Here is a 27,053-nt window from a genome sequence, read left to right as displayed (position 1 = left end):
TATTTTACTTTCATGACAGTTTCATCAACTATAAATGGGGACAAGGCCACTTCAGAGAATTCTTGTAAGAATGAAATAACACGTATCAAGTGTTTACACGCTTGGCACATGGTGCCTACAAACTGATACTATCTCATTATGCTATTATTGTATACAGGTCCATATATATAATATGTATATACTGTGTGGGCACATTACAACTAGAGCATTACTAACTGTCCATCCAGTCCTTATTTGCTTAGATTGTCCCAGTTTGCACAGATTTTCACAAAGTAATTATTAAAAGCCACTCCCCTTTCTATCACAGTATGTCCCAGTTTAAGATGATAAACTATCTCAGTACGTCCCAGTTTAGATGATACATTATATGATCACCCTAATATGTAACTAAAATACTTTCAACATTTTCCCTCTATCTAGATCTTCATCCTCTTAATGTGCCCTTATTCCCTTTTTAGGGACACTAGCTCTTTGCTATTCAAAGCACCATCCACTTTCCACACACAAATACGCACACACGCACGCACTCACTCAGGCTCTCATCTCCTTATCCAAGTGACTGGTGACCTCAGTGCTTCAAGTCCCGCTCCCTCTCTGGTCTCATACACCTCAGCAAGGTCACACTTCGTGATACCAATCTTTCTGAAATCCCTATCTGTTCTTCTGATTTGAATTCCAGAGCCAAACTTGGGGAGCTGGGATTTCCCTGGCCATCCAGTGGTTAGTACTCTGTGCTTCCACTGCAGCGGTGGTGGTTCAGTCTCTGGTCAGGGGAGTTAAGAACCCACATGCCAAGCTGCACGGCCAAAAAAAATTTTTTTAATTAAAAAATAAATAAATAAAACCTCAATGAAGCTAAGCCACGCCCGCGGGGCAACCCAAGACGGGCGGGTCATGGTGGAGAGGTCTGACAGAATGTGGTCCACTGGAGAAGGGAATGGCAAACCACTTCAGTATTCTTGCCTCGAGAACCCCATGAACAGTATGAAAAGGCAAAATAATAGGATACTGAAAGAGGAACTCCCCAGGTCAGTAGGTGTCCAACACACTACTGGAGATCAGTGGAGAGGGAGCCGCGTGCTGCGATTCATGGGGTCACAAAGAGTCGGACACAACTGAGCGACTGAACTGAAGAACCTAAAAACACCACCAAAGTATTAAAACCTTAGCGCTCTTTAGGGATATCTGCATTTTAACTCCTAGAGAGATGATACCTTAATCCAAAGTAGAGAATGTTTAATAACATGAATTTCAGTAACTGTGACAGGTGAGTAGGGAAGATCATTTGAGGACCATTTTCTTTCCACAAATCAAAAAATTTAGGTGGGTTTCTACGAAATACATATGTCATAAGCCTGGATTTCCTCCTTCTTTGCAGGTTCCCAAATAATCCAAAGACACCAAAGGCTGCAGCTCAAATACTAGACAACAGTTCTTGACGGCTGTGTCCAGGGCCCTCCTTCTTTCATGCTACAAACGCTCCCCTGGTCATTTCAGTCACTCCCGAGTTCAACTACTATTTAGATACTGATGCAAGTCCCATCTCCAGCACAGAGCTCTGCAGCCTCACATACCCAGCTTTAGCCCTGCCTCTAGCTTCACTGAGCTTCCTCCCTGCCAGCTCTACTGCATTCCCACTCAGCTCCCTCATCTACCCAGTTCCCCACATCAAAAACAAGGGTATTTATTATCCTTGCCTCCTGCCCTTCATTTTCTCCCTCCAGAGCCAAGTCACCAAATCCTCTCAACTGTTTTTCTAACCTGTTTCTTCTCAACCCCAAAGCCACTAGTCAAGGTCTGGGCACCACCACTATGTCTGAAAAGTTCCATAATAATTGCGAACTGATCTCCTGGTTGCCTGTCTCGGTCCCTCCAATTCATTCCCATTTCAGCTAGAATGATCCTTCTAAAATCAATGTCTGATTGTGTTTTCTCCCTACTTTAATACACCCTTTAATGACTCCCCATTATCCTTAAGAACAGTTCAGTTCCTTAATATGATTTCCAAGGGCCTTTATGATTTGGTCCCCATTTTGGTCTTCAACCTCATTTACTGCCTCTTCAGTATTCAACCATTCTCAATTTCTTTTTGCTTCTCAAAAACACTAGGCTCACTCTCTCGCTCGCTCGCTTCTGGAGCATCATATTTGCTGACCACCTCTGCAGGACATACTCTTCAGGACTTGACATGGCCATCACTTCCTTTAGGAAGCCTTCTCCAACCCTCCAAACCTATGATGGGCACTCTTTCCATGTATCATGTGGGCACTTACACTGCAGAGTTTATCAGTTCTGGCTGTATCTACAAACTGGGAAAGGAGGTGTTACTTAGGCCCAGAATTTCTGATATAGAAGTTCGAGAACATGCCATCCTGTTTTGGGTGCCCCATCTTCAGAGACATTAACAAACTAGAATGCATCCAAAGAAGAGAAAGCAGGATTGTGCAGAGTCTGAAAGCTGTGTCACGTAAGAGAGCCTGGCAAAAAGCACAGGGAGAGATACGACAGCCTTCAAATAATCATGGGTCTTAGTATACAGCATGTGAAAAGAGAAAAAAAAGACTTACTGTGGGTTGACTGTCAAAGAAGATGGATCAAGAGCCATTAACGTACAAGTTTCAGAGAGGCCTCCAAAAGATACTGGGTTGTCTAGAGAAGTAGTGAATTCACAGTCACTAGAAGTTTTATAGATCAGGGACACTAAAAATATTCCTACATGTCAGACTAGACAATATCTAAAGACCAAATGAATCCTCAAGATTTTAAGACACCTAAATTCATAAAGTATTTAGAACATCACTAGGTAGCAACTGAATTAAACTACATTACTTAGCCCTCCCAAATAAGAGTAACTTTCTAAGACGTGAGATTTAACTGCCTGTTTCATAAAAAAAATCAGAGAAATTATTAATCATAAAAATAACTAAATACATTGTTTTTAAATGAACTTTTTAAAGGAAAAAAATGAGACATTTTCAATTACAATGAAAGAAAGGAGAATCTCCTTTCTCTTTTGACTCTGTGGAAAAAAAAAAGACACCGAAATGCCAATTTGTCAATCTGTTTATATACAACACATTTCTCCAAGAGTAAAACAGCATCTAAAAAGGCTTATTTGGGACATACTAACTTTTAAGAAGATTTTGGAGGCTAACAAATATTTGGTTTCTGATTTATACACGGGAAAGAGGAAAAAGGCAAGGGAGAATTTTAAAAGGTTTCCTAATGTTTCACAGAAGTGTAATGGCTATGGGCACAAGAAAAACTACTAAGAATGGGGGGGGAGGGGGTTTGTCCTTTCTGAAAAGGAAGCCATTTTTGCATGAGTGAGAATAAAAACGCAAAAAAAGAATATAAGGTATTTATCCTCATGGTATGACTTAAGGAAAAAAAGCACACAGAATGTCTAAGTTAGTAACTCACTGTCATGTTTACCGCATTACTACTTATAATCTCCATACTCTCCTTTTACCACATAGGAAAAAAAATTTATTTTCATGAAAACATCAGCTTCAATAAATATGCTGCACTCTTAAGCATGATGAGATTTTTTTTTTTCTCTCCACGAGAACAACTTTACAGTAAAATAAACTGTAAAACATTATCTTTCTGTACAACTTTCCAAAACACTTCTGCATATAAGACAGGCTGTAACACAGAAGCAACCTACACTGGGAAAGACTGCTTTGGGTTGAATTTTGTCCCATTCTCTGTCTAAGCCCACCCCTCCCACCTCAAATATGTTGAAGTCCTAACCCCCAGTACCTCTGAATGTGACCTTATGTGGAAACAGGGTTGTTAGTGATGTAATACTGGAGTAGGGTGGGCCCCTAAATCCAATATGATCAGTGTCATTATGAGAAGCTGGCCTTGTGAAGGGAACAAGACACACTAACAGAAAAACCACACGCTGACATCAGAGGTTGAATTATGCAACTGCAAGCCTGGGGAATACCAAAGATTGCCAGCAACCCACCAGAGGTTAGGGCAAGGCAAGGAAGGGCTCTCCGACAGGTTTCAGGAGAAACGTGGCTCAGCTGACACCTTCATTTTTGACCTCCAGCCTCCACAATGGTGAGAGAACAAGTTTCTGTGATACTTCACTGTGGAAACTCCAGGAAATAAATATAGCTTCCATTTGATTAGAAGAGTGAAAAAAGTCAAGAGAAAGCTCAATGTTACAGTCATAATCACTGTAACTCATCAGCCCACTAAAACAGGACTTGGCCTTCCTTTTGAACAGTCACCGTCAACAAGGTCTCCAGCTCATCACAGAAGTGAACGCACGTTTCTATTCACTATCCTATTTACTCATCATCTAGGAGAGATGGCTATCTAGGCCACTAGGTTTTACAAATGTGTGTGTTTTTCCATCGTCTTCTATTTGGACAGTTTTCCAGGTACTTATATCTTAATCGCTTATTTTGACTAGACGGTACAAATACATAGTAAAATGGGATATAACGTGTTTCACCCTTATTCTCCTGCCCACAGAACACCCTTCGTTCCAAAGATGACCATTAATCGGTTATGTATCTTTCCTCTGATACTCCCTTCTTTCGGAAAAATGTATCATGAACCTGACGGACATCATGGTAACCTACTCCGCGTGTTATTCTGCACCTTGTTCTTACTGCTTCGTGCACGTGGCGATCGTTCTGTGTATGGAGGACTTATCTGCCGCGCAGTACTCCACTCTACAGATGCACCGCACATGCAACCAATGTCACAGGGACAGCTATCTAGATCGCCGCCAGTGTCTCCAACAGTAATCACAAATGATGCCATTTCTATTATCTTTCCACTGAGTCCTTTCTTTGCTGGCCTATTTAAAATGGCATTCCCTATTCCCTAGCCTGGCCCTCCTTATCTTGCTCCTATGCTTTCCTTTTTCTTCACAGTGCTTTAATTTTTGTTTGGCACTATAAATGCATTATATATAATGTATGTATTAAATACAACTCACTTATTTTCATCACCCCCCAGAATGTAGGGTCTTATGAAGAGACATATTTTTATTATAGTTTGCAGCTGAACACCTAATACCTGAGTGACTCCCACACAGCTAAAGCAGTTAGTGTTTACTGAATAACTGAATGTTTTATTTAAGCCCACATAAGAAAAACACAGTGCTCACTTAGGGAGCACATATACCAAAAAAAAACCACTATGTAACTAGAAACTACATCTTCCTTTCAAGGCAAAATAAGTCACAGTTCCCAAACTCATCAGTAACTTGTCCTCTTTATCTTGTATTAATTTTCCATAGTGTCAAATGAAACTGTTACATTTCAGTTTGACTCAGATTTGATATACCCTGTGAACTTAATTGAGCCCATCTGACCAAGGATAATGTTTTCTGCCCCTTCAGAATATTAACCCAAATAACAGGCACTTAATTGAGCCTGCTTCGCTATATGCAGTGGCCCTCCTCCACTGACAATATCATTAGCATGCAATTTCTTCTACCAGCTGTGCTTTCTCAGAGAGTGACTCAGTATGGTATTATTTCTGGTAAATGCAGAGGGGGCTGAAATCTCAACTTATCTTGAGAAAGTCAGTACATCTTTAATTTGTCCCAATTGCCTAACAAGGAATGAAGATGTGATAAATCGCATCATTGTCTTGCAGAGAAGCACACGAGGGCCTAAAAGTACAACAAATTGTTCATTGAGAACTGAAAGTTGTGGGGGCCAGGAGGAGACTTTTAACAAAAATAACAACAAACGGAAAATAGATTCTTAGCCATTTTTAGATTAAAATCTGACAAACCTGCTGCTTGTACTATAAAACTCTCTAAAGGTTCAACTGTCCAATATACAACTTTATAGGTATATATATTATTATTATTTACTACGAAGATCTCCATTTGAAAGAAGACCAGCAACCAATAGTTTATTTCAAGAGAATGCAGCAGACTGGCTTCCTAACAACTTTAATTCCACACATTTCTGCACAAATACAACCAATCATGTCTGCAACCAAGAGCCAAGTAACCCCTAGATCTAGCAAAGCAATCATTAGGAAGGTTCATGGGTATTGGGTCATGTTTATTACAACAGCAGCACTTTGAAAAGTTCTTTATGCTTAAGAGCAGAAGGGAAAACATGATATAAGAAACTGCAAGGTAACTTAGATGTAAACGACAATCTTGATCTCATATGCATTCTGAAAATTGGATTTCTGAAAAATAATTCACATATTTTTGAAAACAATTATGGCCACATAACAATAACTTAGAGACTTTTTTGATGAGAAAAAGGAGTGTACTGGATTGCTTATGAAGGCTTTCCCAACACCCAAAAGTTTTTATGCTGATACATTTCCATCTAATATGTTTAAGGTTTTCTTTTTTTATACTCATCTCTGGAAAATCAAAAATTCATCCTGCTGTCCCATATGAGGTAGAGATCCAGTTTCTTTTCTTCTTCTCCTAATTTTTCTATTTTAGCAATCTCTTCCATGAGGTTCTGATTACCATGTTCACTGCTCCATCAGTTCAGTTCAGTCACTCGGTCGTGTCCGATTCCTTGTGACCCCATGAATTGCAGCACGCCAGGCCTCCCTGTCTATCACCAACTCCCAGAGTGCACTCAGACTCACGTCCATCGAGTCAGCGATGCCATCCAGCCATCTCATTCTCTGCCGTCACCTTCTCCTCCTGCCCCCAATCCCTCCCAGCATCAGAGTCTTTTCCAATGAGTCAACTCTTCGCATGAGGTGGCCAAAGGACTGGAGTTTCAGCTTTAGCATCATTCCTTCCAAAGAAATCCCAGGGCTGATCTCCTTCAGAATGGACTGGTTGGATCTCCTTGCAGTCCAGGGGACTCTCAAGAGTCTTCTCCAACACCACAGTTCAAAAGCATCAATTCTTCGGCGCTCAGCCTTCTTCACAGTCCAACTCTCACATCCATACATGACCACAGGAAAAACCACAGCCTTGACTAGACAGACCTTTGTTGGGAAAGTAATGCTCCATGAACTACTATAAAGACTATTCTATCTCACCATAAAGGTCAAGTATAAATTTGTCAAAGCTTTCCAGGCAAATTTTTAAAGCAAATGAGATAATTTACTTAGAAGGATAAACGCACAACACCAATTAAAGCAGAAGATAATGTTGTTCTGCTAACTCAAGGATCTGCAACCTAGCGCAAGGTGTGGTACTTTCCAGGAGGTACACAGGCCTGGACAGCTTTAAGGAACTCAATCTCCAGATCTCCAACTCCCTCCTGTACCCTTTCCTAAACCTGATGCGCATCATTCATTCTCTTACCACCTCCCCTTTCACAGTAGCTCTCCCAACGTGACAGAAGACAGTCATACTTTTTACCTGTCATAAAGCTTAGTAAGGAACTTTGCTTCCAAGAAATTGCCAGGGCACCAAAGGGATAACTGGGAGGATAAGGAAGAGTCTCATATAAGCAAAGCAAGAAATACTGAAAGAAACTCATGGCAAAAAACTCCTTACCTGATCAATCAATTAATGGCAAGACTCCTTACCTAATCAATCAGTGTTAGAATTCACAAGTGAAAGTAGTTATCCAGTGGTTGTTCAGTGCAGAAATTGTCATTTTTATTAAAACTGAAAAAGTAGATATTTCTGACAAGAAAACATATCCACTTTGGCTGGTTTGACAACAAGGACTAACAAGTTTCATAGCAACATTTTCCATGAAAATGAGTCAGCAGAACCCATGAGGTCAAGGTTGTTAGCAAATAGTGTTTGTTTTTTGCGACGAACTCTGATGCATATGGTATTTCAAGATCAAAATATGCACTGCTTAATTTTCCACAGAATTAGAATTTAAAAATTTACAAATTGTATGGAAACACAAAAGGCCATGAATAATAGCCAAAGCAATCTTGAGGGGGGGAAAAAAACAGCTGGAGAATCAGGTTCCCTGACTTCAGACTACACTATTAAGCTACAGTGATCAAGACAGTGTGGTACTGGCACAAAAACAGAAATACAAATCAATGGAAAAGGATAGAAAGTTCAGAGATAACCGTATGCACCTATGGTTAAAGGAAGTAAGAATATACAATGCAGAAAAGACAATCTCTTCAACAGGCAGTGCTAGGAACACTGGACAGCTACACGTGAAAGAATAAAATTAGAATACTCTCTAACACTATACACAGAAATAAACTCAAAATGGACTAAAACCTGAAATAAAGGTTGGATACTACAAAACTCTTAGAGGGAGACAAAGGCAGAACACTATTTGACATAAATTGCAGCAAGATCTCTTTTGATCCACCTCCAAGAGACATGAAAATAAAAACAAAACAAAAAATGAGACCTAACTGAACTTAAAAGCCTTTGCACAGCAAAGGAAACCAGAAATAAAACGAAAAGACAACCCAGAGGATGGGTGAAAATGGAGGAATTGACAAGGGATTAATCTCCAAAATATACAAACAGCTCACACAGCTCAATATTAAAAAAAACAAAAACAAAAAAAAAAGTGCAATCAAAAAATGGGTGGAAGATCTAAACCGATATTTCTCCAAAGACATACAGATGGCCAAAAAGCATATGAAAAGATGTTCAACATCACTAATTATGAGAGAAATGCAAATCAAAAGCACATGAAAGTATAATTTCATACCAATCAGAATGCCCATCAAAAAATCTACAAATAAAATATGCTGGGGAAAGTGTGATGAGAATGTAAACCGGTACAACTGCTATGGAGAAGAGCAAAAAGTAAAAAGGAAACACAGAACACTAAAATAGAACTGTAGGTAATCCCACTCTGGGGCCTATATCCAGAGAAAACGTAACTTCAAAATGATATATGCACCCCGATGTTCACTGCAACACTATTTACAACAGCCATGATATGGACGCAAGTTAAATTCTTTCACAGAGGAAGAAATAAAGATGAAGTCCATATATACAGTGGAATATTACTCAGCCATAAAATAGAACAAAATAATGCCATTTGCAACAACATGAATGGACCTGCTGCTGCTGCTAAGTCGCTTCAGTCGTGTCCGACTCTGTGCGACCCCACAGACGGCAGTCCACCAGGCTCCGCCGTCCCTGGGATTCTCCAGGCAAGAACACTGGAGTGGGTTGCCATCTCCTTCTCCAATGGGTGAAAGTGAAAAGTGAAAGTAAAGTCTCTCAGTCATGTCCGACTCTTCACGATCCCATGGACTGCAGCCTACCAGGCTCCTCCATCCATGGGATTTTCCAGGCAAGAGTACTGGAGTGGGGTGCCGTTGCCTTCTCCCTGAATGGACCTAGAGACTGTCAAACCGAGAGAAGTCAGTCAGACAGTGGAAGACAAATACCATGGGTGTGGGAGCTAAAAAAATGGTACAAATGAACTTATTTACAAAATATCAATAGAAACAGCCACAGTTGTCAAAAACACACTTACATTTGTTTGTTTTCTGTATTTGTTATTTGGTTACCAAGAGGGAAAGAGCAGTGGGAGGGATAAATTGGGACTGACATATACACACTACTATATATAAAATGGATAACTAATAAGGACCTACTGCATAGCACAAGGAACTCTCCTCAATATTCCCTAATGACACAGGTGGGGAAAAGAATCTTTAAAAGAGAGTGGATATGTGTGTGAGTGTGTGTGTATATATATATAAAAACCGATTCACTTTGGTGCAGCAGAAACTAACACAACATTATAAATCAACTATACTCCAATAATTTCTTTTTAAAAATGCATTGCCTGGACCTCCCTGGCAGTCCAGCAGTTAAGACTCCAGGCTTCCAATGCAGGAGGCATGGATTCAATCCCTGGTTGGGGAACTAAGATTCCTGTAGGCTAAGTAGTGTGGCCAATAAACAAACAAGTGCACAGCCTATATTTATCCTCCTCCTCCCCATTTTAGAAATAAAATTCCCAAGAATTAGAGTTGTTCCACACTACAGTTATGAATTAACAATCTGGTGTAATTATGAAGAATCAAAAGTTCTTTTTTAACAGTAGTCTGAAATGCTATAATATGATAATATGATACTGGCTGAACACAAAACAGTAACATTCCAAACAGTGAGTGATCTTGCTTTTCTTGGCTGAACAAATTTGTATCAGTAACATACAGAGCTATAGCTATGGTCATTTTTTTCTAATGTTTCTTTTACTCTGATAAAGAAATAGATGCTATGATAAGTAAAGAAATATACTTTTTATTGTATATTGTGAAAATACAGAAATGTTTTAAAGTTTGGTATTCACTATCCCCCAAAGCTATAGACACTGAATAACAGTTGTACGTGTACAACCTTGTACCTACCATAGCACTCTGATGACGACTTCCCCTTGAAACGCTCCAAAATAGATGGTACATGAGGTGTACCTAATTTAACCACTTCTCTTTACTAAAACTCTAAGGTAATCTTCAATGTTCTTCAATATAAATAATGCATCATTGAACATTTTTGGATCGAAAGCTTTTTTCAGGATAAAAGAAACATGGTTGATCCATGCAAAGGAATAATATTCACTACAAAAAGGGATGATTACTTACACACGCTAAAACATGGCTGAACCTTGAAAAACAAACATTAAATGAAAGAAGCCAGTTATAAAAAACGCAAACGGTACAATCACTTTGAAAAAGTTCAGTAGTACCTCAGAATGTTAAACATCAAGTCACAACATAACCTAGCATTTCTACTCCTAAGTATATATCTAAGATAAATTAAAACATACATCCACACTAAGTTCGAAGTAAATATTCATAGCACTATTATTCATAATAGCCAAAATGTGGAAACAAACCAAATATCCATTAACTGATGCACGGATTAACAAAATGTGGTATAGATTCATACAAATGAGTAACATTCAGCCATATTAGAGAATGAAGTGCTGATACATGGTAAGGAGAGATGAACCTTGAAACATAACGCTACGTGAAGAAAGCCACGCACAACAGGCCACAAATGGTATGAACTCACTCACATAAAATGTCCACACGAGGTAAACCCAGATAGAAAACAGACTAGTGGCTGTCACGGCTGGGAGGAAGGGGGGAATGGGGAATGACTGCTGACTTCTTTTAGACGTGATAAAAATATTCTGAAATTAGATAGTGGTGATACACGCACAGAACTTACATATATACTCTTAAAAGGTGAATTATGATTTATAAATTACAATTCTGACACCAACTGCAATGTGAAGAGAACACCAACATCAAGCAATTCTCCAACACTTTCAATTCTGACAGCATCTACCTACAGACAGCATCACACCCTGTGAGTTAAGGGCTCAGTTCTTTAAGAAGGCTCCCCTGCCCTTCAGAAGCCAAATTATAAACCCTGGTTGTCACTGTGTTTCTGAGCTTCCCACGAAACTCCTCAAAGGTTTGATTAATTTGCTAGATCTACTCACAGAATTCTGAGAAATATTTCACTTACTAGACTACCAGCTTGTTAAAAAAAAAAAAAAAAAAAAGGTATAATTCAAGAACCGTCCTGTGATACACTGGGCAAGTCATGGGGCAAAGGGCACAGCATTTCCACGTTCTGAGGACTCCATGCATTCAGCACCTCCACGTGTTCACCGAATCCCATCTTTTCAGATTTTTATGGAAGTTTCACTATATGGAAATTGACTGAATCATGGCACTGGTGATTCAACCTCCAACCCCCTTCCTCTCCAGGTCAGAGGGGTGTAGGACTGAAAGTTCCAACCCTCCTCTAATCACTCCTTCGGTTTCCCTGGCAACCAGTCCCCAACCTCACAAGCCTTTCAAAGTCATTCATTAACATAACAAAAGATACCTTACCCGCTCTCCTCACTCTTCGAAATCCCAATGGTTTTAGGAGCTCAGTGCCAGAAACAGGGACTAAGACCAAATAAATATTTATTACAAATCACAGTATCCGAATAAAGCTGTTACAAAAAAAGACATTAACATCCTCCCTCCAAAAAAAAAAAAAAAGGGTGCGGCGTTAAAGGAAGGTTACTTCCTGAGGGTTTACTCTTAGAGGCAGAAATACGACTAGCAAATATGATATGTGCCAAACTGTATTCATAAAGGGTTCTACAGATTTATATGTTCTCTCCAGCAAAGTATTTAGTATCTACGTCACTGCACTGGGGTGAAAAAGCACCATTTCTCAAAGATGAAAAAAAGAGACTGGCTATTGATTATTATTAAAGTTGAACACTTCTTCCCTATTTCAGTCACATTTTTCTTTTGCAAAGGGTCAGCTGGTTAGTTGCTGGCCTTTAATACAGACATCTTTATGTATGCAACTGTTACACATAAACATTTTTATTTCTCACTAAACAGAGAAATCAGTTACTTTCTTACCATTCTGGTCAGCAATAATTAACTCATCCTGAGTTCTACTTCAGCCTTTAACTTTAAAGTTTTCCCTGAGGTGAGTTTGAGTGAACTCCGGGAGATGGTGATAGACAGGGAGGCCTGGCGTGCTGCAATTCATGGGGTCGCAAAGTCGGACACGACTGAGCGACTGAACTGAGGTCAAAATACTCCTTAAAAAAGTTGCAATAACCACTCTCCCCCTCAAACAGGCAGGATGATGTGGTACTACAACGTGAGTTCACTTGGATTACATGTATTTCCACTTTCCTGAACGCAAATCACTGTTAAGGTAATTGTCCAAAGTGACCTGCAGAGATACTCTCAAATAATACCGAGCAGTAAAAGAGAAAAAACCATTGACATCTTCTACAGGCCAAAGCAGAAGTACTGTGTACTTCATTTAATCCTAACAAACCTACTACCCTCACTTAATCTAAAAAGAACATAAAAATCCAGGGTAAGATCCTGCCATTCAGAAAATATACAGCAAAGTTATGAATCAAACTGAGGTGTGCCTGATTCTAAAGTCCACATTCTCTGTGCCACTTTATAGCTCTTCCCAAGCTCACTATCAGACAAGACTTTGAATACGAGTTCTGCCAATTACAACGTGACTAATTATTTCTAAGCTTCCTCAGTGTATATGTACAATTTTTACAAAAACAAAGTCATTAGTCACAAAACAAATATAAAAATGGGAGGTTTAAAAACTCACTGCAAAATGGAACTTTTTAAAAATACTAATTTTTAAAACAGAAAGATGGAATAATTCTAAACACTTTTCTTGAATTTATCAAGATTCAAGATACCTACCAACAAGCAAAGGTCCTTGCATATCCATTTACAAACATGTGGATCACTCAGTGAAAAACCGTTTTTTAGGGACTGACTGCCAGTGCTCATTGTAGCCAACCAATGCATCATTTTTTCAGCAGAAAAAGCCACATCAACTACATTGCTTTTTATTCTCCTTTACCACATGACAGATGTTTTCAGCAATATATGTGCCATCCAGGAAGTAGCACCGTGTGGAGAAGCAGAAATGGCTACATTACCTACCTAAGAGATAGAGACTTCAGGGCCTGGTGAGCAAGCAGTAACACAACACAGAACAGGACAAGGTCGAGAGGAACAAAATCAAACCAAGAAATCATCTACTCTACCCTACGTAACGGATACCACTGTGGTAACGGAGAAGCCATTTGAATTATACAGCTCTTACAGGACCCTTCATTAGCTTTAAAAACTGCTATTTTAAGACCAAACCATCTACCTAACAAGAGTAGGACTGACATCCAAAGGATACAAGACACCAGTTTACAATCCCACAAAGATTTTCACACTCATGAAACAAAAAAGTAACCTGAGCATTAAGACAAGAGTCCATATACCAACATTTTCATTTTCCAAGAACTCATTCCCTCTTCATTTAAAAAGGGTAGCATTATCTGATAAAATTAGATGAAGTCCTTCAATAAAACACATTTTTCTTTTAAAATATCTTAGTATTAAAGTATCAATATGATTTGGGGCAAACCAAAACATAGGAACTTATGTACAGCCCCCTACTTTATACTAGGGCTATTATTAAAATAATTCATAGACTCAGGTACTGTTTTCCTGAGCTGGTATAATATAATCAGGCTGTTGTGCAATGGTAAGAGGGCTCTTAAGATAAAAATTAATGCTGAAATAATTCTTGTCTTGAGGTAACTTTCTACATTCTACTCTCCATAAGCACCACTGTTTTCAATCACAACTTTAGCTGTACCCTGTATCAACAAAATTTCCACTCTGTGAGATCCTTTCAAACAAATAATAAAAAGTAATGCTTTTATAAAGATCACACTATCTGGTAACGTACGACATTATAGAATAGTATATGTACTAAGATCTTGCTTTTGTAGAAAAATACTTATTTGCTGATTTGTCTGGAAGGACATTCATCAAAACTAGTAGATATCTCAGGTAGTTATGTTGACTAAGTAACAGTTATCTTAGCAGTTATCTTAAGGATTATGGATGTGCTTTTATTTTTTAGATTTTGTGTGTATTCTGATTATCTGCATTTAACACGTTATTTTTTTAAGCTTGTTCATAACACAGAACAATTTGAATTAAAAGAAACCTGTGAGCCACATTTTATTCAATACCACCAATTCAAACCCACATATTCAGAGTTAAGATGATGCAACTCAAGAAATGTTACTGAAATCTCCTCAGTCAATAAGGTTCAGTTTTTAAACAATAAATTCCTTCAAACAGGAAAATGGTGCCTATAAGAAAGATGTAACTTCATGTCTGTGTTTACAACTGGGGGGGTAAAGGTGGAAAACGGCTTGGAATGCCCAGGTGACCAGAGATAAGGAAGACCATAGGGAAAAACTACTAACACTGGAGAAACAAGACAAAATATCTTCATTGATTTAGACACTGATTCATAAAGGAAATCACAGAAGAGCAGAAAATAAATAAATTAGAGATAGTAAATACCTACAGGATGATAATGGGAAAAAGAAAAAGCCAGAAAGAACAGAATGCCTGTATATTTATGCAAATCATTCTGAAAAGCAAATTTTAAAAATTATCTAAAAATTTATAACTCAAATTGAACCAACTCTGGTTTCTTCACCAGAAAAAGCATGCCTTTCAATTAAGACTCAGTAGCAGAGCCAACAACACCCTAAGAAATGTCTCAAGACCTTTTGTGCCTACTTTTGGAAAAAAACTAGTTAAAAACGAGGTAAACAGCTAAGCAATTAACATGTAAACAGCCAATGTTTACATATTAAATCAATCTAGAAGTAATCGTCAGATGTGAAGGGAACCCAATTTTGAAAAAACACACAGGGTAAAAGCACAAAGGTAATTTTATTGACTCACATAAAGAAAATATCTTTCAACCATAAGAAGTAACTCCACTAAGATAAACCATAAGAAACTGCCAATATTCAAGCATTTTTAAAAAATCTATGAAAACAGCAATTTCATATGGTCCCACTCAAGAGGTCTAGTGATCGATATTTAACAACCATCTCTCTGGGGGAAAAAAGGCCCTGGTTTATAGCTTTTGCCCATTTTCCATTGTAGCTTGTCAATACACCATCACTGAACAGGAAGCTGGAGAGACATACACAATCACACCATCAGTTCACCAGCTCCAAAACACCACTGGTTCCACCGAATGCTCTGATCAAAGGATCATCAGCATGGCTCCTAAAATCTTCTCCTTCTCTAAAACAATCTGTTGCCTGAATTATCCAGTTTCCCACTTATGCTATGAAGAAAGTAAAACAGTGATGAGGGGGCAGGGGCTATTTTAAACTGAGCAGTGAGGAAATGAGTTGATATTTAAGTGAGATCTTAAAGATAAGAGGCCAACCGTAGGGGGAAGACTATTTCAGGCAGAGGAAACAACCCATGTAAAAGCCTTAATAAGGAAAGAACAAGCAGGACATGTTTAAGAAAACAAGCGTTAACGTGGCAAGCATGTAGTGAGCACGGATGAAATACTCCTGAGAGGGTGGCAGGGCTGCGGCGTATACACAGCGTGGTTCTCTTTCCCGGATGAGTACAGCTTGTACTCTACTGAGTAGACTGGAGGCACTTTCACACAGTAGTTCAATAAATGTTAAAAGAATGAATGAACGCACACTTCAGTGAATCATTTTAACAATCCCTTATGAGACTTAGGTCAAAGCCTGTTAATCTTATTACCCTTCTCAATATAATCATTCTGGTTACTTTACAATCTATGTAGAACGCTATGAAGTTAAAGCAGTGTAAGTATGATGGGCATCAACCTATGAATATAGCTGAAATAAATGTAGTGGTTGAGACTATCCATCAGAAATAAGTTGAAAACAAAACAAAACAAAAAAGACTATCTATCAGTTCAGAAATAATTATCTTATTAATCCAAGACGGTTATTTCATATGTGAAATACTAACATGAATTCAGATAGCTGCTAAAAGTACAGAATGACAAATTCAGTACTGTAGGAAAACATTTGCTAGCATGTCATCTGAAATGACTTTACACAGTAGGTAAGTTTTTAAAAAATTATAATAGTCGTATGTGTTTGTATAAATTATATTTTAATTTCATATTTAATGTGAAAGAAAAACAAAATACCAAGCCTGATTTATAGATATTATTGTTTAGGAGTTAAAGTATGTAACAAGCATAAACAAGTTAAATTATACTTGCATACTACAAAATCTGTAAAGATACATACATGTCTACACCTCTGTGATCATGAAAATTAATTCCATATTATTGGCCACAGAACAATCTGTCAGACAAGACAATCAAGACAGAAATTACTACATATTACACAAATTAAGACTGGTCTATAGGGAAAATATGCTTGCACATAAAAAATTACTCATTCAGGAGCATCTAAGCCACCTATCTCAATAATTTATTTTAAAAGATTTCTTTAAATCAATAGGAAATGAGACCTGTAACTCAGAAAAAAAAATTCTTTTTAAATCTTGTCTCATCAGAATGAAATAGTTTGCATATACTCTTGAACTCTCATTTCCTACCTAAATAGCAGGTAAGCTGAAGTTTAAATATATTCAGTATCTTTCATTAAGAACACAAATATACATATAGTATGACTAACATACCTAGCTGCTGCTTTACCACTGAATACAGTTAACGGTGCTGAGAGATTCCCCCTCGCCATGGAGGGTGAGTAAACAGGCAGCGCAGTACCGAAAGGAGAAGACCCAGTAGCAAATTTTTGTTTGTACCCTAAACATCCCTCCTGCAAATCTTGAGATTTCTGCTTGAGCGGTCTACAGAAGGAAAAAAAAAAGAGCTAAGAATACTATCAGGAAAACTACTCTTTTGGTAATGGCAACTGCCTTCCTTTAATAAAAGGAGTTTGGCAACAGAAAAACAGTTAGTTTTGGCTTCAAGTCTCATTTGAGCCCATATTCCTGATAAGACAAAGGTAAGTGCAGTCCCAGTGTCTACATCCACGTAAATAACAAGACTCAGCATTCAAGAAACAAAGCCTAAAGAAATACGTGCTCAGTCGCATCCAACTCTCTTCGACCCCATGGACTGCACGCCACCAGGCTCCTCTGTCCATGGGACTTTCCTGGCAAGAATACTGGAGTGGGTTGCCATTTCCTCCTCCAGGGGATCTTCCCGACCCAGGGATCGAACCTGTGTCTTCTAACTGCAGGACACTGCACTGTGTCTCCTGCACCGCAGGCCACCAGGGAAGCCCAAAAGAAATATGCGGCAAGCCAACAATAGTTTTCTTTTTAAAGTGGGTCCCTACTTTGAAATCTGGCTTTCCTTTTCTTTATTCCATTTACCTTACTCTCTCTCCATTCCGTTCTCATCGCCTCTGTTGTTTACCATTTTCCTGGGTATTCTCACCTTCTACACATAAAAATTCATTTCAAACTTACCATTTTCTCTTGTATCTAAATTTGTGTTTACTTAATTCTGATGGGACTATATGGTTTTAGGTGAAATACTTTTAATTGAAATACTTTTACTTGAGAGAAACATACATATAAACTGTTATCAAAGACATGAGTAACAAGCAACCATTCACTTAGCAAATGTGACTGCCCATCAGGTACAGGGTTGTGCTTGGAAGGTACCGGGAAACCTACATTTCTCGTGTGGGACAAGCCAAGGAGAAACTAGTAGGACACGTCATCAGAGAGGTCAGCCACACAGATGATGGAAGACCTGGTAGGCACTGTTGTATTCTGGCATTTACTCTAAATGATATGGGAAAATCACCAAAGTGTTTTGAATACAGGAGCAAAATAATTAGACTTTCATTTCAAATGGACTGCCCAGGTTGCTATGTTCATGAGAAAAGAGAAGAGCAAAAGCAGCAGGGAGACCAGACAGGAGATGACTAATAACACAGTGAGAGACGAGGGGTTCGGGGCGGGGGTGGGGATGGGGGGGGGGCGCAGATGAAGACAGAAAGCTGTGGTCATGTTTATTTTTTAATTTTTAAAAAGTCTTTTTGTATTTTTGCTGTACTGGCAAAACACACAAAATTTCATTGTGGCACATGGGCCCCATGGCATATGGAATCTTACTCCCCCGGGGCAGGAATCAAACCCACATCCCCTACATTGGAAGGATTCTTAACCACTGTTATCACCAGGAAGTTCCCATATTTATTCTTATGGTAGATTTTAAGGTAAATAAAGGACACATTCTCGTGATACACTATTTTGAATTAGCGTGAATGTGTAAGAAAGAGGAATCAAGAATGTCTACAAGGTTACAGTCAGAGAAACTAAAGATTCAGTTCACTTCAGTCAGTTGTGTCAGACTCTTTGTGACCCCATGGGACTGCAGCATGCCAGGCCTCCCTGTCCAACACCAACTCCTGGAGCTTACTCAAACTCATGTCCATTGAGCCAGGGATGCCATCCAACCATCTCATCCTCTGTCGCCCCCTTCTCCTCCTGCCCTCAATCTTTCCCAGCATCAGGGTCTTTTCAAATGAGTCAACTCTTCCCATCAGGTGGCCAAAGCACTGGAGTTTCAGCTTCAACATCAGTCCTTCCAGTGAATATTCAGGACTGATTTCTTTTAGGATGGACTGGTTGGATCTCCTTACAGTCCAAGAGACTCTCAAGAGTCTTCTCCAACACCACAGTTCACAAGCATCAATTCTTAGGCACTTAGCTTTTTTATAGTCCAACTCTCACATCCATACATGACTACTGAAAAAACCATTGCTTTGACCAGATAGACCTTTGCTGGCAAAGTAATGTCTGTCTCTGCTTTTTGTCATGCTGTCTAGGTTGGTCATAACTTTTTTCCCAAGGAACAAGTGTCTTTTAATTTCATGGCTGCAGTCACCATCTGCAGTGATTTTGGAGACCCCAAAAATATAAAGTCTGCCACTGTTTCCCCACCTATTTGCCAGGAAGTGATGGGACTAGATGCCATGATCTTAAGTTTTCTAAATGTTGAATTTTAAGCCAACTTTTCCACTCTCCTCTTTCACTTTCATCAAGAGGCTCTTTAGTTCTCCTTTATTTTCTACCATAAGGGTGGTGTTATTTGCATGTCTGAGGTTATTGATATTTCTCCCGGAAATCTTGATTCCAGCTTGTGCTTCATCCACCCCAGCATTTCTCATGATGTTCTCTGCATGTAAGTTAAATAACCAGGGTGACAATATACAGCCTTGACATACTCCTTTCCCAACTGGGAACCAGTCTGTTGTTCCATGTCCAGTTCTAACTGTTGCTTCCTGACCTGCATACATATTTCTCAAGAGGCAGGTCAGGTGGTCTGGTATTCCCATCTCTTTAAGAGTTTTCCACAATTTGCTGTGATCCACACAATCAAAGGCTTTGGTATAGTCAACAAAGCAGAAGTAGATGTTTTTCTGGAACTCTCTTGCTTTTTTGGTGATCCATCGGATGCTGTCAATTTGATCTCTGGTTCCTCTGCCTTTTCTAAATCCAGCTTGAACATCTGGAAGTTCCCGGTTCATGTACTGTTGAAGCCTGGCTTGGATTCAGTTGACATTTAATAAAATAAGGCAAACTGGAATACGAACAACCACTGGAGTGGGAGAGGGAGAAGGAGAATGAGGAGTTCAGTTCTGACAGGTTAAATCTGGGATATCTAACTGAAAATGTTGACTAGCCAGCTGAAGGTTAGGAAAGAGATCCAGGTGAGAGATAACATTCTTAGCTTGAAATACATGATAATTCCAGCTAGAGGCTGAGATGAAATCACAGAAGACTATGTATAAATACAGAAGAGGTCCAAACATAGAGGTCTAGGACACTGCCTTATTTTTCAGAAGTTGGGGCAACAAAAAGGAACCAGTTAAAGAAAGTGAAAATAAGCAGTAGTGCCCCAGAAACAAAGGGAGGAAAGATTTCAAAGAACGCTTTAGCTGCTACATCCAGTGAGATTAAGATTGAGGACTAGGCAATTTGTTACCAAGGAGGTCACCAGTAAGCCATCTCAACAAGAACTGTTTAGGTAGCAGGGAAGATGGAAAAAAAAAAAAAAGATAGAAATTTTGTGCTGCATCCAAGACAGAGAGGGAGTGCTGGTGGCCACAAATAACAACTCTTTTGAGGAACAGCAGCTGAAAAAAAATGTGCTATTGGAGTACATTTGTTTTTAAAGATGGGAGATATTTTAGCGTATCTACATGCTGACAGGAATAATGCAATACAAATGGGAAACACTAATGAGACAGCTCATTGGCTGGCAGGAGAATGGGATGAATCCTGAGGCAATGCAATGGCCCTGACAGGAAGTGGACAGAACCAAGAGCAAGAGAGGCGATGATCATAGCAAACAGGAAGTGCATACAGCCTGGGTATCGATGCGAGGAGACATGCAAAGTTTTCACCTGATTGCTTTCATTTTTAATACACAGGAAACAAGGTCATCAGCTGAAAATGAAGAGAAAAGAGGCACCAAAGGTTTGTGGAGATGTGCAAAATAGTCATTTGGGCAGCTGGCAGAGTAATTCCACCAGGGATCCATTGATACTACGATTAAGCACAAAGGACCTTCCTTGGCCAACAGAAATGGAGAACAAGTCAGCATAGGAATGTCTTCCTTGATTCAAGCCCACCTGCCAGGTATCAGCTGGACTGGAAGGAGAACTGGATGGGGCGGGGGGGGCCGGGGGGGGGGAGGAGGGAGGTTGGTGATTACCAGGTACACATGAAATGAGAGGCGCTAAATAAGAGCTGGATCTGCGTGCTCAGTCGTGCCAGACCCTCTGCAACCTCATGAACTGTAGCCCACCAGGTTCCTTTGTCCATGGGATTCTCCAGGCAAGAATTCTGGAGTGGGTTGCCAGCCCTCCTCCAGGGAATCTTCCCAGGGATTGAACCCACGCGTCTTGCATTTCCTGCATTGGCAGGTGAATTCTTTGACACCTGGGAAGTCCAAAAGATAACTGATATACAAAACCGAAAAATTTAACAGTGGACTATGGATTCAAAGTACAGTAAATAATCAAGTAAGCATGTAGAAGAAAGGGGCTCAGGGCACTTAAAAAGGGAGCAGCAGCAATGAATCGTAGGTCCCAGACACAGAAGTACAGTTCAAGTTGGGGGGTCCTCAACAGAAGGAGCTAGAGAGAGAGCAGGCTGAAGCCCTGATGGAATGCTTGAAAGTGTGTCCCGTGAAATAATAAAGTACAGGCGGGTCTGGTTAAAATGTAACAGAACTACTTTAAAGACTAAAGCAAAACCTCTCCCCAGGCAAAGTGAGCCTGCAGATGAGGGTAACTAGAAGCCTAAGGGACTGGAGCTGAAGAATACCACAGGAATCATAGCTGGAGGTTCCCACACATGGAATCCCCAAGAAAACCATTTCCAGCACTCCTCTGGAGCCAGTTTTTAACAAACGGTCCAACTCAGAAGGCACAGCGGCCACATGAAAACCACACCTGTCCCCCCAGGCCCCTTTCCCCACTGAGCTGGACCCCGGACAGGTGATTCCAACAGCATAGTAAAGAGGAACTGGCAAAGTAAAAAAGAGAAGCTGATTCTCAGGACTTTTCCTCCAAAGTAGACCTCTTGCTCTGAAGCAGTTCGGAGCCACGAAGAAAAGTTCTATGGCATGTAAGAGTTTGAATACATTGTTATTCTGAACACACGGCTTCTAATGACAAAAATAAGACTGTGTACATGTTCGTCACTCAGTTATGTCCGACTTTTTGCGATCCCATCAGACTCCCCTGTCCATGGAATTCTCCAGGCAAGAATACTGGAGTGAGTAGACATTCCCTTTTCCAGGGGGCCTTCCTGATCCGAGGATCAAACCCATGTCTCCTGCATTGCAGGCAGCTTTTATACTGTCTGGGCCACTAAGGAAGCCCCTAAAATAAGACTATTACTGACAAATAAGCAGACTTTTTACCACCTAGAACTAGACAAGCTACCTGGTTTTTCTAAGGGCCGGCAATTCAGGGAAAGACAATCTCTAGGGAGGCCTTGAAGGTACAGTGAGAGAAAGTAAAGTTGTTTTCTGCTTAAACTCTTATCAAGTCCCATCCATTGCAACCCTACAAATATCCAAGGGCTCCCACTATTAGGTACTAAATATATCCAAAAAATTCATTTTTGCTTTACTGAGCAAAAAGTAAACACAGACTAAATTAAATGAAACAAAACGATTTTGGTTTAGTACAAGATGCTTACATATATTCAATTCTAAAGATTTAACAAAAAATCTTAGTCTTCTCCTTTCTTGAAACTGTTTTGTTATTTTTCTAACTTTGTGAATTACAAGCTTAATTTAAACACATTTAAAATCAATACTTATTTGTTGGGACTTCTCCGGTGATCCAGTGGCTGAGACGACACTCTCTCCCAATGCAGGGGGCCCGAATCTGATCCCTAGTCAGGGAACCAGATCCCACATGCTGCAACTAAAGATCCTGCATGCCACAACTAAGACCTGATGCACATAAATAAGGAAATAACTTTAAAAAAAGAAATGCTCATTAAAAAATAAAATAATCAATACTTATTTAAGAAATTGTAACAGACTCAAAAAAAAAAAAGGCAATCTTAGCATGAATTTCTGGGTAAGCTTCCAAATGGAAACAGTGCTCAAAATTCAGTCATCCTCAAATACACCTAAATTGATGAACTGAATACGGCATTATCTAACGCTTTCTAGGAAAAAGAGGGAGTTTGTTCTATTACAATCCATTTTGACTAAAACAGATTTGCAGGTATTTTAATGGTGTCATGATAAAGATAACTCATCATCAAATTTGGGGCTTTCCGTTCAAAAACTCCTTTTGGATGAGGTCCCAGAGCAGTTTCAGCTAAATCTTGCCCTGTTCATTACTTGTCAGTATTATAGAAAGTGCAACTATACTTAAGCTTTGAACTGAGGTAGCAGAATGTATAAAGTTAATAATTAACAAGCTAAATTCCAAGTTTTTCCAGGTAGTACGAAAAAAATAAGAATAAAAGCCCTCACCAAACTATTGAAGATAAGCACCACGTTTCACTCAGTTCCTCTCAAGAATGCACACGGAACCCATAACGTCCCCCTCTGAAACAGACCTAAAACTTTACTAACAATTAACATTCAATAAATGTTAAAATATTATTTTCATAAGAACTGAGATTAAGAACACTGAAATAGATGAAAAGCAATATTGCAACTGAGAGAAAAGTCTTATGGAGCCTTAACAAAGTATTTGAGACTCATCTAGAGCAGATGAGAAATCTAAACGCGTTATCTTTCATGATTATCTTCTTTCACAATAGACACAACTGGGACCTAAAAACACACTAACAACCGATCCTACTGAATAAATGTGACATCAGGTTAAAGCACTTTATGAATGTTAATTGATAGTCTCTCACAATCTATTCCGACAACATGGGCACAGTTGCAATGTCTCACCAGTGTGCTTCTTAATAACTTTACTAACTACATCTGATAAAGAACACACCTTCTAAATTATTCTAAAGGATATTACAACAACAAAAAAGACAACTGCCTACAAGCCGAACATATCTTGACGAAAAAAGCATCAACACACTTCAAGTGTTCCAACAATTATGAAGCGGAATGATCCTCAGATTTATTTAGCCTGAAAACATTATAAATTACTCCAAGGTAGGAATAATGCCTTGAAAATACAGTATTTTTTTTAAGGTACAATAAAAAACCCAGTCATTATGAGTTATAATTTACTGGTAAAATTATTTTAACGTGTCTCAATGCTGCTGTCAAGAACCCTGATAAAATTCTTACCCCAAATAAAATAGAGTAAGCACTTTTTGCTCAACATATAATGCTTACATTATTCCTACCGTCACTATTATCATTTGTCACTAGGTTTCTCAACAGACTACAAGGAGTACACATGTGCATTACCAACTCATTCTTTCTGTAAGAACTACATATTTAAAGAAAAACTAATACACCACTCTAACAGTAAAGTTTAAGAGATTACTCTCCCTATTATGTGTAGGAACCATAAAAAACTATCAGTAAAGTCTAAAAATCTGAAAATTCTATTTAAATGCACACAAAATCTTCAACAAATAAGGTGTTAACACATCAAAAATGTCCACCTAAATTCAAAAGTTATCTGTAAAAAAAATTAATAGATAATAGATTAGATTAATAGATAATTATACTGTAATTATCAAGGCGGACTTTGCACCACATTAATTTGGATTTCTGAAGAATCCAAATAAAAATAAGTACCTTCTTCTTATATGTAAATAAGAAAAAGGCAGACAACACAACCTTTATGTTAAGAATAAATGCAGTACTACCATTCTCTTTTCTAGAATTAATAAATGCAATACTACAAATCATTCTCTTTTTAGCACGTTTCACCAGTTTTAATACTAGATGGAAAGTTCAAATGTGGAACCACAAATCATTACTCAGAGTCCTTCACTTGTCACTACTATCAATGCAATACTACATTTATTTGCAAACAAAACGTCAAAATAAAACTTTTGAAAAAGTGCTTTATTTAAAAATACTTCTTATAGAAAAGGAATCCACTAGTGCCCCTGGGAGATTTTTAAAAGCAGAACGTGTTGTACTGCAAAGATTATTTACAGAAAACAGAACCAGAAATATATTACTATTCAGTAAATACACTGTATCAAAAACATCTAATATGGGATAGAGAATAGAAATACTAGTTTGTTAAAAGTCTTCTTCCCTTCATTAAAAAAACATGTATTTTATTAAACTGACAATAGGAAAATGTAACCCAGTAATAATCTTAGCCCTATAAAGTTACTTATTAACCTTTAAATAGACTGCTATGAATCTACACTTCCTCCTGTTCACCTGCCATCTTTTCCAATTTTAAATAGGCACTAAGGGTGTAAGACAGACAGTCCTTGCAACATCAATAATGAGGAAAGAACACACTCAGCTTAAGCTTAAGAAAAAGATAATTGTGGGTTTTGTCTGCTCCGAAGAATCAGCACCCAACACAGGTGCCAGCATAAAATAGGTGCTTAATGAATATCTGTAGAGTAAGTGGTGAGGTTTAATTATATTACAGCAACATTAGCTTTCTTCCCTTTAGAGTTCTCCCTTGCTCAAAAAAGCAACTCAAAACCATGCCAGATTCCCTCAAAAGCACATAAACTTCTCTATTCATAATAAGATATAAAGCTGGGTCTCAAAAGAATCAAATATCAATAGAAAACAAGCCACTCTTCTTCACCTTCTCTATTCTTTCAAAACAAAATTAGATCAATAATGCTGATTTTTAAGAAATATCAAAATGTCTACCAAAACTTTCCTCAAAATTAAAAAAAAATTCACATTTCAAACGTATTCTCTACGCTCCTAATATTGAAAATAACTGATTTTTCAACACTATCTTGGATGAAATAAAAAAACAAGCTTATAAACCAAAATAACGTGTTTGCCAATTTTTTCCTTCATCTGAAGCTAGAGGCTCTGTGCCTAAATTTTTACTAGCTATGAGATCAGCTTTGTCTGACATTTCAAAATTCACTTTCATGCGTTTTACTGAATATCTACTATACGTCAGGCCCTTTAACAAAATGTTAATTTTGTAAACTGAACATTAGCACCAAAGTCCCCTTTAAAAATGTGTCACTTAAAATAAGAGCAGCAGCTAAAGAGGACTCTCAATGTTTCCGGTACACCTTAAGTCAATGTATCGAGGCTCTTTTCACTATTCATGCGGCATCAGCGAGCCGCTAACTACCACACCCGCTACCAAAAAATCACTAGCAAAGCGGCAAGCGCTGGGTAAAACAACCTGTAAGAGTAGGACGAGCTCCTCTTCGGAGGTGGTCAGGGCTTTTTCTCCGCTGCCCAAAGCGAACCGCGGCGAGACCCGCGGGCGGCTCGCGCCGGACGCCCCTGGCCAGAGTCCGACTCCGAGCCGCGGGCCCCGCCCCGCCGAAACTCTCACCTGGAGGACCCGGGCCCTCTCCACCCGCCCCCTGCACCACCCTCCCGACTTCCAGACCCGCAAAGTTTGGGGGAGGGGGAGCCCTCATTTCCATTTTACAACAGGGGGGCAGTGGGCTCTCACCCGTCCGCCAGTCTTGAATCCGGAACAGAGTCTGGAACCCTCTCCCAGAAGGAATGGAAGAAAAACCAAAGCCAGGGTCCGCAGGAGGACGTCGCCCAAACCTGAAAATGGAGCCGCAGGCTCAGCCCGCAGCGCACGGCGGGCAGGGCCGGGCCGCACTCGCCCCGGAGCCCTAGGCAGTAGGGGTTCGGGGCGTCGGGCCTCCGCCCCAGGGGCCGCGAGGGCGAGGTGGGAGGCCCGGGGCGCGCCCCGGGCCGGAGATGCACTCACCGTAGCCTTTTGTCTCCGCCGCTCGCTCCGGCAGCAGCCGCTCTAGGCGCCGGCTCCGCGGCTGCTGTCCCCCCACGCCCGCAGCTGCGCTCCCCGGCGCGCTCGCCGCTTCCTGGCCCCTCCCTCCACGCCCAGGCTCGCGCGCAGGCGGGGCGAGAGGCGGCGCGCGCTCCGGGAGCCGCGGGAGGGCCGCGCCGCCGCGCAGCTGCCGCCGGGCTGGCCCCGCCCCCTGCCCCGCCTGCGGGGATGGGCTCTGGCCCGCACCTCCGCGATGCGCCCCGCCCGCGACCTCCGCGGGCTAGAAGCCCCTTCCTGGACAAGCAGAGGGCAGAGTCCGGGCTGGAGCCCGCGCGGGAAAGAACGCGCCGGAAGATGGCGACCGGGGCTGGGTGGGAA

General features: G+C 39.9%; 1 protein-coding gene across 7 annotated transcripts in view; it reads right to left on the bottom strand.

Annotated features, from left to right (window-relative positions):
* Nucleotides 1-26,802, bottom strand: part of CDC42SE2 (CDC42 small effector 2) — a 117,829-nt gene extending 91,027 nt beyond the window's left edge. For 3 of the 7 annotated variants that reach the window (XM_018050715.1, XM_018050714.1, XM_018050718.1), the window contains exons 1-2: nt 26,658-26,800; nt 26,388-26,488 (exon numbers count right to left, since the gene is read on the bottom strand). The gene's annotated coding sequence lies outside the window, so the exon portion shown is untranslated. Of the gene's footprint in view, nt 1-2,567; nt 2,588-26,387; nt 26,489-26,657 lie in introns of those variants that run through there. The other 4 variants (XM_018050713.1, XM_018050719.1, XM_018050716.1 and 1 more) reach the window with 3 other exon arrangements.

Source organism: Capra hircus, chromosome 7 (genome assembly GCF_001704415.2).
Source record: "Capra hircus breed San Clemente chromosome 7, ASM170441v1, whole genome shotgun sequence".
In the NCBI taxonomy this organism is placed as follows: domain Eukaryota; kingdom Metazoa; phylum Chordata; class Mammalia; order Artiodactyla; family Bovidae; genus Capra; species Capra hircus.
The sequence above is the reverse complement of the archived record's forward strand: the minus strand, read 5'-3'. Positions and strand labels throughout refer to the sequence as shown.